Consider the following 13989-nt stretch of genomic DNA (forward strand, 5'->3'; position numbering starts at 1 on the left):
CAGACATAGTATATGTAAGTCCGTTCTTTTGGCCTTTCAGTCTCTGTATTTCTGCACTCACTTTAGTGGGTCGGACATTTAAAATGATTGCTTAGTTATACCACTAGCGTATTGAAAGCGGCACTTTTGGGTTTTCTGTAATATTCTAATCTGGTGGTCTTTACTCTTTTCTAGTCGTCCTTTCTGCTTTAGTATGGAAAGGCCGTCTCCCAGCTTCATTGTTTATGTAACATTCTGCTGATACTTCACATGGAATTACATTTGTGGTTGTCTGCAAATCAAACTCGGAAAGCTTGTTGTACTAAACAGATGTGGGAAGCACGGTGTTAAGGAGCCTGTCTTAATTCCTGACAGGTCTCAATGCTTAGGTTGTACTAAGCCCAAACCAGTTGTCCTTTCTTGTATGAGAGGTTTATTTTTAGCTATTTTTTCCTTATCAGTTGGCCACCTGGAACAGTAAGCTTTGATCAGAAGAGTGCATTACAGTGTCATTTGTTGCAAGTGCCACAGCCAAGATTTTAGTCTTGGAAAAAACTGTAAGTCCTATTACAGCAAGCATTATGTTAGCCCTGGTATTGCTGCTGTCTGGGTCATTGTCAGTCAATTAATTTATGATCTAATGGTATAAAATATATTTCAGCTATCCTTGCTTGTAGTGGACCTTGTATTTGCAATTTAAAAGCAGAATCAACATATTTGTTCACTATGAAATCATAAGAAGTCATGGCTTCATAGTTAGTTGTTAGGCATGTGGTTCAGGAGAACATTGGGGACCTTAACCCTGTTCCTCAGTTGCCCCAAATATTGTCTGGTTAAGTGGGTTGTTCAGATTCACACAGTAGGCAACTGAATGCCGAGGAGATCAAACCCTGTACCACAGGAAGCAGTTTGTCAACTGCTCAGAGCCTTAGTCCACTGTGCTAACTGCCAGACATTACTGCAGCTCTACATGTTGTGTATCTTGTTTGAAAAGTTGCGTTCATTTGATAATATTGTCATTAATAAGCTCTACAGTTAACCTAATTAACTTGATGGCTTTAATTGTCACAGTCTGGGTTAACCGGTTGTCTCATGAGAAAGTTTGATTCTTGGTGGAGCATCGCAGTACTGTCTTCTTTTATTCCTATTCTATGCCTCCATGTGTGCCAGTAAAGTACTTCATATCAAGTAAGTATGTCCAGGTATTAACTATGCTATTCAGAAGAATGTGGAAAAATAGTATGAAATCTGACAATAAATGGCAATATCATAGATACTAGACTGACAAATCTAGGATCTTCTTCTCCCAGTCCATGGTTATACCCACTTTATTACCACATATTATAAAACTGGGTAAAATCAAACTCAGTCATAAGTATATCATCTCTCTTATAGTTTACCAGTGGAAACTGTCATGCAATAAATGATAGTCTTAGGTAAACCAATAGTGATACTGACCTTTTTGACCCAAATATTCAGGATATTGCCTGCAAGTTTTGTAATATTATTAGGCTATGCATTTCTGAACACATACAGTTTTATGCAAATTGCATGGCAAACTCAACAAAAATAATCCTGTTGATGGAATCATAAAATTTATAAAATGTACAGCAGAAAAGGATATATTACTTAAGGTTCAGAAATTATATTAGTCGTGAAAAAAAGCGTAGCTTAAGAAGGGACAAAAGGGCTTACTTTTCTAAAATTTTCCATCCCTAATAAGGTAATTTTTAATTACTTCAGAAAGTTAAAAAAAGAACTTGCAAATTGTCGTGTTATTGGTGAACAATGAAGTGGTCTCCCAGTCAAAGTACATAGCAAATGCGCTTGCACTTCCTTTCCATATTTCAAAGTTGGATGATGACAGAGTGACTGTCATCCTAGCATAATCATTCATTTTTATGTACTCTGACCCTTATAATCTGTCCGTAGTACTAGTAGTAGAAGTAGTAGTACAAAAAAATATTTTCCAAGATGTTGGTCTAATCAAGAGGCCACTAGCTTTGGACAGTATTAGAACTCCTGTGCTATAGCGTATCCTGTGAAAGTAACACTGGGCAGCACTGAATATCTTTGCTGAATACAACTGCCCAGCTGAAACACAATGCATGTACTTTTGATTTTATATGTGCAGGTAGCAGTTTTGTTATGAACTCTAATGATAAGCCTGATAACTCTCTCTCAAGAAGTCTAGAAGTAGATAATGCTATAGGTAACTATGGCCACATAATTTATTTTTTATTGCATTTCATGAAACTATACTTAACAGCTGTAACTCCTCTTTCTTCTTTTGATCGTTTTTCTGTGACATCCCCAGTTCTATACTTGCGTTTGTATTTCATTCTTTGAATAGTATTAATTTATCCCAGAGTTGTATATAAAATGAGCTCTTCAGATATTTTTGCTATTACACCTAATGGAATTTCGCAATTTGTTCTTAATGGAGTATTTGTTATACTTGATGGACAGAATTATCACCCCCCCCCCCCCCACACACACACACACACACGGGTGGGGAGGGGTTTGACCCTAGGTTACTAATAATGTTCTTAACTTTATAATAATTTGTAACTGCTTCTGTTGCCTTGTAATTAGGTTCATAGGTAGCTCTTAGGCTTTCAGTCTACATATACTCCTCCGAATCCATGGATCACTGCTAAGGCCTTAGGTTTAATGCTGTCTCCAGTTATGAGGGCAAATAGGAAGAAACTGACAGCGTTTTTGGTAGGGCTTAGGGGAAAATAACAGGATGATCATAAGCAAGAAAGGAAATGACATGCATGTGAGAGAGACACTGAAAAAGGTAAGACGTATATGAGAGAGGCACTAAAAAGGCTAGTGCCACAGCATGGTGAAAATGTTATATTGATAAATAGGTTTCTGTTCCCATTTCCCCAGAGGATTGTTTTCATAGGTGTATTTTCTTGGAGATGAGTTACACTGTGAGATTATACTCACTTATTATGTCCTGTTCACCCTTTCCTCTCGGAATGAGTATGCTTATGTAGGGAGTATGAAGGTGGGCTGCAGTGATTCCCTACTCCAAAACAGTGATTGCTTTTCTCAGGACAAATGTCACTGCTTGGCACTATTACAGCAGTACCGCTTCTATGTTTCAATCAAATCTTATCAATCTGCACTGCGTTTCCTCTTTGCAGTCTTTGTTTTTTCTTGTTTGATGTGGACATTACGATTACTCACCACGACAAATATTTGTCATACTGTTTTAGTTTCATACCTCTCCATCCACAACCCCTTTTCACATTTTTTGTACTTGGGGTTGGGGTATCATTTCAGCAATGACAATCATCTAGATCCAAGGTTCACACAACCAGGTGGCTAGCGCTTTTGTGGGTGTTATTCCATACCACCACACACACCTATGCATATCTCACACTTATGGTCAATTTAAAGTGTCCAGTGCAACAACTGCATGTCTCTGGAACATGAGGGGAAACTGGAGCACGCAGCAAAAACTTCTTCTAAAAACTTTATTGTTGAGTTATTTTCTTTGTTGTACATTAAACTTCCTGTGGGTTCCCCTGCTGTTTGATTTTTTGTTTGCAGTATTTAGTCTGCCTCATTACTATTTAAGTACGCATTTATCCCCCTCCTCACAGCTGATGTTCAGCTGCCATCAGCTCATCTCTTTGTTCAATGGGTGTAGCGGACCCACCATAGCCTCCCTTCAGGGCTCAAGTTGATCCATGTTTGGGGAAAGTGAAGTAATTGAGGTCACTGGTGTCACATCATTCTGCCCTGGGGAGTATGCCCCACTGTCCTACCACCTCACAGCAGCATTATGAGCTCTGCAATAGCTGCCATCAGGAGATGCATGAGTTCTTCCATGCATGCACAGCCTACAGACCAAGCAGTATACAGCTTGCAGATTAGAGCTTGCTGCTGTTGCAAAGATCCTATGCAGCCTTTTTTTCTCCAGGATGGTCGAGGCTGCACTGGTCACTCAGTCCTTTCCTCCCCATCTGGACCCTCCAGTGTCCCGATCACTAGTCAAAGACAGTTGTCATTACTTTTGAGTGTACTTTGTATGTACATTTATTTATTTATCCTTTGTTGATTGGGTTAGCCCCAGCACAGCCATGTATATGAAAAACAAAATCCATTTTTTTCTCTTTTCTTTGCTGAGTTCACAGAGAAGCACCAGTTTCATTACACAGTGTTTGAATCTGTCTGACTGACACCCCTGGTTTGGCTGAAAACCCCACTCCCCCACTACTGACCTACCCTGGGGTTTGGGCAGTAAGTGAAGGTACAGCTCAGCTCTGTAACAAGATACTCTGTTTTGATAAAGTGCTTAACCTCCTTACTCTGGGCTTGATAAACAAAAGTGGAAGTGTGACAGTGGAATACAAGAAGGAGAGGTTTTGATTCCATACTACAAAAACTAAGGCCCCATTGAAAACATATGTGAAACTGGAAGAAAATACAGATTATACATGCAGGTACTCCCAAATGGGAACCAAATTCAATAGCCAAATATTGTGAGACAGCAATGTTAATCAGTGTACCTTGGTGATATACTTAAAACTGAGTTGTTCCTAAATGTTTCCGAAGCTTTTTGTTACATATGCTCACTCAGTTTGACATGTACCCCACAGTCTTGACTTTCTTGACTTTTTTATCATTTATCTTTACAGTCAACATGCAGCACTAAACTTTTATTTATTTATTTTTTTTAAACCAGGGAGTCCGCTAAGAGTCTGATGTTCATTGTGTTTCACTGTTGCAGTCATTACACTTGGGTAATCCTGCTGGCAGGCGAATCGCAGTCAGCCCGAGTTCCAAAGTCTTGGTCCGGCGTCGGTTGCTGTTGCCTCTTCCCTGACGTCAGTGCTCCAGGGTTATAAAAGTCACAACCAACGCCATTTTCTTTAGTCTTTCTTGCTGCGCGGTGCCCGAAGCAAAAGCAGTTTGCAAGTGCCGGTCGGCCGACTCCTGAGATTTTCAAAATTGAGTTTCAGAACCAAAGTCTTCAATAAAGCTAAGTACCCCATTGGGAAAACTTTTTCTTGCTTCAGACCGATGTCAGTAAAAGTTAATAATTGTATTTCTTATGGGAAGCAAATACCTCATAAGGACTTTCACTGTTACTGTATTCCTTGCCTAGGCCCTGACTACGACGTTACTAGTTGTCGGTTTTGTGCTAGATTCAATAAACGCACTATTAAACGTCAGTTTGATTTTGTTTTACATTATTTTGGCTGAAGGTTTAATTACATAATGCCGTCGGAACAGCTGATGACCGGAATTTATAAAAAACGCAAAGACAAAGAAAAGGACAGGCATCTGAGGTCCAAAACCGATGACGAAGCCTCTTCTAGACCAGTCGCCAGTTCACTGGTTCTCAGTGAGGTGCTTTCGCAACCCCTGACACCCGCTACCTCAGAGCCACAGGCCGTAACCAACAGCCATGTGGAGACACCAAGGCCTGTGGAAACTCAAGGTACTGGGCCTATGGAAACTATACCCTCAGATGGGTCCGGAGCCGCTTAGCAGGCATCAGCTTCTGAGGATGTTTTCAGACCTTCACAGCTTACAATTAAGCCCACTACAGCAGCAAAGGCAAAGTCAAAAACACCATTAAAGACAAGGAAACAAGTACAGCATTCTCCAGAGCAGTAATCCTTGCCAAAGAAACAGATGCTTAAAATGGCCGAAGACCTAATTACTTTAATCAGGGGTTCCCATCCCCCTCCTTACAAAAGGCCTAGGCAAGACACTGACTATGATTCTTCTGACCAGGTTTCCATTTCCTCTGATTCCTCTTCTGATCAGGGATATTCTCTCCCTCCCTATGAGGACTCTGATGCAGAAGAGCCCATACCTTCAGCCTCTCCGCCTGAGGATTATTCTTTTGGGGAAACCCTGCACACCATGAGGGAGCATTTCCATTGGGAGAGCCAGGATTATTCAGAATCCAAGAAAAGGCTCAGAGACTTCCTTTTATTGTCTCAGCACAGGCCCCTGGCTATCCCCCCTGTGCTTGATACTGTTGATGATGTTTTTTTCTGAATCCAGTTTGTCTCCTGATTCTTTACCCACTGCACCAGTCAAGCCAGACAGATACTACAGGGTCCCTGACTCTCATAAATTTCTTTACAAAAACCCTGCTGCAGACCCAGAAACAATTTCTCAGGGTCCTAAAGGGGTTAAGGCTTCCACTGCTAAAAATCCTGTCCCCTCGGATAGGGATTACAGAGCTCTGGACAGATGGGGGAAAAAAGTTGACACTTCTGCTACTTTAGCTGTAAGAGCTTTAAACTGCCAGTTTCACATGCTTAAATATCAACAGTACCTCATGTCATTGCTAAAACAGAAAATGGTTTCAAATACAGAAAGTCCTGACAGCAAGGAAATGCAGGATTTATTGCATGCAGTTGAACAAGTGGGAAAGCATACTCTGCAATGTGGTTTTGATTCATTAGAGGCTTCTTGTAGAGCCGCAGTTACAGGCTCTGTTATTCGAAGGCATGCTTGGTTAAAAGAACAAAGTTTACCTGACCATGTTAAAGTAAAATTATTGGATGCTCCATTATAGCATGATACTTTGTTTGGTGTTGAGGCAGAAGAGGTGTTAAAGAAAATGGAGGATAAAGCAAAGTCAATGCAGACAGTGAAAGAATTCTTACAGGTTCAACCGCCTAGATTTAGCAGAAACTGGCCTTCAAAAAATTGGTCCTTTGCAGTGTCAGACAGGCCACAAAGAGGCAGATACAGGTGCCCAAGAGGCAGATCTCAGCCCCAAGGCTCCAACAGACCTAAACAATGGGGTGCTTCAGCCCCCAAAGGAGGGGAAGACAAATCACAACCTTATAGGAAACAGTCCCAATGACTTCCCTCTACCAATGCCAAGCACTTACCTTTTGACAGCATCCCTAGGGGGAAAGCTAGCACTTTTCTCAAAAAATTGGCACATGATCACCCAGGACCAATGGATGCTGAATATTGTTTCTCAGGGTTACAGGTTCCACTTCCACATGCTTCCAAAACCAAAAGGTATGCCAGACCTGCCACAAAACCAATGGGCAGAAGCACAAAACCGGATTGCTGCTCTTATGGACATGGGAGCTATTCAAAAAGTTCCACAGCAAGAACAGGGAAAAGGATTTTACTCAAGACTTTTCTTAGTACCCAGAAAGGACAAAGCCTGGAGACCAGTACTGGACCTGCCAATCCTAAATAGGTTCATAGGTTCATACTAGGCTATCTGCCCTAGGGCATTTATAAGCCTAGCCAGAATGTGTTTGGCTTTCGCCCCCATTTTATATGAATTTTGCTATGCCCTTTTTCGAGGTTCGTATACTGTGCCTCTGTCTAACAGTGACACAGAAGTGATACCCGGGGTAAACCTACGATCCCCCATCCACTCATCAAGATTCCTCTTGAAGTGAGTCAATGAGGGACTCTGCCTAACCTGGACTGGGATTTTATTCCAGAGTGAAGGGAGCCTCTGGGTTATGAATCTGTCCCTCCAGCATGTCCTATTTATCTCAGTGCTGAGGTTCAAGTCTCTCAAGCGTGTAGCTCGATGGGATTTGGATTTTTTGAGGTGCAGCATGTCCCTTAATTCCGGGTTGGACATGGCCTCATACGTCAGGCACAGGTCACCTCTGAGCAGGCGGTATGCCACTGAGTAGAGTTGGAGTTTCTTTAACCGGGCAGCATATGGCATCTGTTTGAGCCCTTTGATCCTCTTGGTGAGGTACTTTTGGGGTCTTTCCAGTTGCTGCAGGTGTTTGGTAAGGTACATTCCAAAAGGGGCATTGTACTCGATTATGGGCCTGATGAGGGATGAGTAAAGAGGCACGATGACCTCCCCTAATCTAGATGTGAATCCCTTCATGATTAGGTGGGCTATATAAAATGTTTTTCTAACCACTTTGGCCACGTGGTTGTCAAATGAGAGATTGCTATCAACTTAGGTCCCCAGGTCCCTAATTACTTCTTCTGTACTTAATGGATTACCACCTATGTGGTAATTTGTGGGCACTTTGTTTTTGCCAAAGGGGATGACTATACACTTTTTGGCGTTTAGCTTGAGGCCATGGCTCTGGCACCAGTTGTCTGTTTCTATGAGGCCCTTTTGGAGGATGCTTGTGTCGGCTGGAGAGTCGATTATGGCGCCCAGTTTGCAGTCATCTGCGAACTTGGTCAGCCACAGTCCTTCCGTGTTGGCCTGTACCTCCGAGAAATATATACCAAACAAGAGAGGTCCCAGGACTGAGCCTTGTGGGACGCCACTTGTAACTGGTTTGGAGTCTGACATGGCTCCAGCAATTCTAACCATGTGGGTTCTGTCCTTGAGCCAGTTTGCAACCCATCTAGTGACATAGGGTTTATATTTAAGCTGGTGAGCTTATCTATAATGCCCGAGTGGGGTATTGTATCAAAGGCTTTTGCGAGGTCCAGATAGGCTGTGTGGACCACCTTCCCTTCGTCAATGGCCTTGGTGACTGTTTCAAAGAAGTCAACCAGGTTTAAGAGGCAGGATCTGCCCTTAACAAAGCCGAACTGGGTAGGATCCAGTGTCTGTAGGTCCCCAATATCTTTATTTATGAGGTCCATGATGATCCTTTCCATAGCTTTGCAGACCAAGCTAGTCAGGATTATGGGGCGATATTTTCCAGGGTCCGTTGAGGCACCACTTTTGTGGAGAGGGACCATTGTTGCTGTACGCCACTCTTTGGGTACATATCCTGTAGTAAGGCTGAGACTGAACAGTAGATGTTAAGTTGTCAATCTCGCCTTCATTCTTGCTGGATGTGTTGACTCGGCCAATACTAAAACTCGAGAGCTAATTCCACCGGCTCGAGGCTCCCCTATATCCCACAATGCTAGGCGGTAACTACCCAGATCTCGTTTGCCGCTATAGCTGATGAAGTGCTTTTTCTACCGGCTCAGGCAGGTTAGTGGATTTTTTACCTTTGAGGTAGTACTAATTCCCCCCTTTCTTTTAGTCAGAAATATTGTTATTGTTAGTTTTAATATTTAGTTCTATCGACCCTAATTTTCGATTCCCATCCCCTCTTATTGTTGTTCTAGGCCTTCGGCCCTTCCCTCACCCCAGTCCCTTTTTAAGTTAGTGTTGTAGGGGCTTGTGTGTATGTGTTTTTGCTACATAACTTTAATTTTGTTAGTATAGAGTGTCTGTTTTGTGTGTTTGAGACAGCCTCTCTTACCTTAATGTCTAAGGATAAGGTCTCAGGCTTCAAGAAGTGTGACTCGTGCTGTCAGAAGATGTCTATGACAGACGGTCACACTTCTTGTGTGTATTGCCTGGGACCTGTGCACCTGCAGGACTCATGTGCTGTCTGCCATGGTTTCAGCCCTCGAGTCCTGCAGGAACGCAAGAACAAGCTCATCTTGCGGGGCTTGTTAAAGCCTGAAGGCCCCCCGACTCAGTCTGGGTCGGGGAAGCCTTCAAAAACTTCAAAGCAGTCGACTCCTGCTCTTGAGTCGACTGTTGAGAAGTCGAAGCAGGCTTCGTCATTGGCTCCGGCCGGAGCCGATGTTCTTAGGCCTCATACCGTTACCTCGGCTCCGGCTGGAGCCGAGGCTGATAAGTCTTCATCGGCTCCGATACCATTATCGGAGCCACTTTCCAAAAAGAGGTCCAGATCCCCCTCCATCGGATCTGTTCTTAAGCCTTATACCGTTACCTCGGCTCCGGCTGGAGCCGAGGCTGATAAGTCCCCATTGGCTCTGATACCATTATCTGAGCCATTTTACAGAAAGAGGTCCAGGTCCCCCTCCATTGGATCTATGCACTCGGCGCCAGGATCCCCTCTCCTTTCGGAGCGGAGTCACAAAACCCATTCCTCTCGGTCTTCCAGGTTGTCAGACCATGATTTGCAGAGGGTGGTGAGTAGACTTCTTAAGTCCGAGGCACTGGCCCAAATGCTCCATAGCCCGACTCATCAGTCAGTGGCTATTCCCATTCCAGATTACATTCCTCCTCCGACTCCTTCGAGTTCGGAGCCAAGGCTTGTTGGAGCCATGACTGTCGGTGCGTCGGATCCGATACCTTCCATTTCGGCTCCGTCGTCTGCTCCGATCTCCTCTTTGGAGGGATCTCGGCGCCAGGCTTCCCTCGTCGGCTCCGAGGGGGTGAGTGGCATCGGACCCTTGTCCGACACCGCTCTCCCTCTCGGGGCTTCGGCGCTAGTGAGTTTGGCTCCGACATCGGCCTCGGAGCCGTCTCTGTCGGTGCCGGGAGGGGTCCTTGTCTCTTCGGAGCGAGGGCCTCGGGCCTTGCCTGACAGAGATGCCTTCGAGGTCATGCGGAGCGTGCTAGAACCAGGTTCTGCCCCACAGTCAGCTCCCTCAGCCCCTCCATCTACAGTGCCTGCAGTGATTTCTACTCACCCCCTTGTCTCACACCGCAGAGAACCAACTCCTCAAGATTCCCCATTGGGAATTTCCTCCTCTTCCGAGGTCTCTCCTGACCCTGCAGGAGATCCCCCTAGGAAGAGGCAGTGCAAGAGGAAGCACATTGACTCCCCTGAGTCTATCACCTCTGACACTGACTTAGAGGAATCGAAGGGTCCCTCGTTCCCCTCTGAGGATGTCTCCTATGGACATCCTTGAAATCCTCAAACAGAGGGGGAATTGGCCAGCCCTTAACCCTTCGGAGGATGAGTCAGTGTATCTTGAGGCATTTGGTTCTCGCCCTTCTACCTCCTGGGTGTCCCCTCCCTTTGACCCCCTTATGGAAGTGGTGGCAAGGAAGGCTTGGACGGCTCCTGACTCAGTGGAACCCACCCCGAGGAGACCATCCAAGTTTATCACTGCCCCCAAAGACAAACAGTTTTTATCCAAAGGTGTCCCTGTTGATGCCATGGTGGTGGCTGCGGCCACAAAGAAGGAATTAGCTGATCCTTCGGTTCCTGTCCATCCTCCTAATAAAGAATCTAGGACCATGGACAGGTACGGCAAGCAGATGTTCTCGTCAGTGACCTTTTCAATGCGGTCGCTGAACTACTTATGCCACTTCACCCGTCTCCAAAGAAATTTACTCAAGGATATGGGTGAACTGATGAAGGATCCTACAGCTGAGGGGTTCAAAGACACGATGAACTCCCAGTTGGCAACCCTAAATTCAATTGTTAACTCCTCCATGCGGCTGGTCTCGTACGCAGCAGATGGAGCAAGTAGAGCCGCAGGCACAGGGGTTGCCTTACGAAGGCACGCCTGGATGCGGCTATGCAACTTTGCGGACCCTTTCAATGCGTCCTTCACCAATTCCCCCTTTGATGGATCATCATTGTTTGGTCCACAGGTGAAGGATACATTGACCAGGAGCGAGGTGGAAGGTAAGACTCTCTCTGCCGTAGGAGTCCGTTTTTCTACCCCTTCTAGACCCTATCCCAAAGGTCAAAGGGGAGGAAAGATGTGGTTCCGAAAACAATCCCAGGGAGTCTCATCTGACGCACAAGGCCGATTCCCCTCTAGAGGCAGAGGGGGGAATAATAATAGATGCCACCCCAGAGGCAGAGGAGGTCCGCAAAACCAGGGTAGCAGAGAGATGTTCTCTGACAAACCCTTTCAGCACCCCTGAGGGGCTGCCCGGCTGTCCGCCTTCGGAGGCAGTTGGGGGAAGATTATCACTGTACCCAAAAGCCTGGCTTTCCCTAACTCAAGACAAATGGGTACAGTCGATCATATCCGAGGGTTACAAAATTCCCTTTATTCATATTCCAACCCAACCAAAAAGATCCCTTCCAGACGTTCCACCCGGTCTAAGGGAAAAAGCAGCATTAGAAGTTTCAAAGCTGCTATCAAAAAGAGTCATCCAATCAGTCCCAGCAGACCAGCAAGGATCCGGAATCTACTCCAAATTCTTTTTGGTACCGAAAAAAACAGGGGACTGGAGACCCATACTGGATCTCAGCCACTTAAACAAGTTTGTCAAGAAAACAAAATTCCGGATGGTCACGCTACAGTCTATTCTACCCTTCTTGGGTCAGGACAATTGGATGTGCTCGATAGATCTTCAGGATGCGTACTACCACATCAAAATGAACCGACGCTCCAGGAGATATCTCCACTTCAGGCTGGGAGCCAGTCACTACCAATTCAGGGCCCTGCCCTTTGGTCTCACTACAGCCCCCCGGGTGTTCACCAAATGCATTGCAGTGGTCACGGCTCACTTGAGGCGCCAGGGATTCCAGGTGTTTCCATATCTGGACGATTGGCTCCTTACTGCCACCACCAGACATCAGCTTCTACTATCCAGGGATTTCACCATTCAAACCTGTCAAGCTCTAGGCATTTCAATAAATTTCGAAAAATCTGCCTTGTCGCCTTGTCAGTCTATTACTTTTATAGGCGCCACATTGGATACACAGACCCTTTCAGCCAGACTCACAGAGCAGAGGGTTTTAGACATCCGGAACCAAGTATCCCTTCTATTGCAATTTGTCAAAGTCAAAGCCAGACTGGTATTGAAGGTACTAGGACTCATGGCAGCAGCTATTCCCCTTCTCCCCTTAGCTCGCCTTTACATGAGGATCCTCCAATGGATGCTCTTTACCCAGTGGTCCTTTCAACGACTCCCGATGTCCCATACCATACTGATGACTCAAGTATGCAAGAATCAACTGTCTTGGTGGGTCACGTCACCTCAACTTCTCCAAGGAAGACCCTTCACTCCCCCCCCCCCAGTTGCCACGTTGACAACAGATGCCTCCCTGATCGGGTGGGGGGGGCATTATCAGGGCAGGACAGTCCAGGGCACGTGGCAACCCTTCGAGTGCCACTTGCACATAAATGTCTTAGAGATGAGAGCAGTGCTTTTAGCGTTGCAAGCCTTTCACGACTCTCTTCCCAAAGGGACTATTGCAATTCAAACGGACAACATGTCCGTGGTGTGGTACATCAACAAACAAGGTGGAACCAGATCATACCCTTTATGTCGAGAAGCACTCAGACTTTGGCAATGGGCGATCTCTTCTCAGCGTTTTCTGATAGCAACGCATATTCCCGGGAAATCCAATGTCATTGCAGACAAGTTGAGCAGAGCAATTCTCATGCCACACGAGTGGTCTCTAAAGAAATCAGTTTTAGAAGAAGTATTCCTAAGATGGGGCCAACCTTGCTGCGATCTTTTTGCTACTCCCCAAAACAGCAAGTGTCAAGACTTCTTCACTCTCTTCCCATTACCAGGCCATCCCACCAGAGACGCTCTAGTCCACGATTGGCCCCGGGGACTTCTGTATGCCTTTCCCCCCTTTCCACTGATACCTCAACTAATTCAGAAAGCCATCACCTTGAGAGTGACAATGATCCTCATTGCCCCTTACTGGTCTCGACAGATATGGTTCCCCTTTCTTCATCGTTACCTTTTGGAGCAGCCTTGGCATCTGGACCCAGTACCAGATCTGATTACCCATCAGTCGGGTCAGCTGCACCAATCTCTGTCTTCTCTAAACCTCACAGCGTGGTTTCTCCAATTCCAACCTTAGCCAGGCTTCCCTCAATATCTCGCTCGGTCCGAGATATCTTGATAGCCACTCATAAATCCTCTACCCGGAAGATTTATACTAGCAAATGGAAACGTTTTTCCCTTTGGGCATCATCAAAAAACATAGATCCCTTTACTGCACCTATCCAGTCTATTTTAGACTTTCTAGCAAAACTCTTTCATTTAGGATCTTCTGCATCAACCATTAGAGTTCAATTGGCTGCCATATCAAATTTTCATGTTGGTGTCTCAGAATCCAGCATCATGGCTCACAAACTCTGTAAAGCCTTCTTAAGAGGTGTATTTCTTCTCAAACCTCCAATCAAAGACCCTCCGCCTCAATGGGATTTGAACTTGGTTCTGGCATCTTTAATTCTTCCCCCCTTCGAACCAGCGGCTTCATGTTCTCTGAAATTGCTTTCTTGGAAGACACTTTTTCTGGTAGCTATAACTTCAGCGAAAAGAGTATCAGAACTCCATGCTCTATGCAGTCGTCCTCCTTACTTAGTTTTTCACAAAGACAGGCT

General features: G+C 45.1%; 1 protein-coding gene across 2 annotated transcripts in view; it reads left to right on the forward strand.

Annotated features, from left to right (window-relative positions):
* PTPRD (protein tyrosine phosphatase receptor type D) overlaps positions 1 to 13989 on the forward strand; it is a 6523893-nt gene that overhangs the window by 5776038 nt on the left and 733866 nt on the right. The gene's annotated exons all lie outside the window — the stretch shown is intronic.

This window comes from Protopterus annectens, chromosome 2.part0, assembly GCF_019279795.1.
Source record: "Protopterus annectens isolate FY-2018-M chromosome 2.part0, PAN1.0, whole genome shotgun sequence".
Lineage (NCBI taxonomy): Eukaryota > Metazoa > Chordata > Ceratodontiformes > Protopteridae > Protopterus > Protopterus annectens.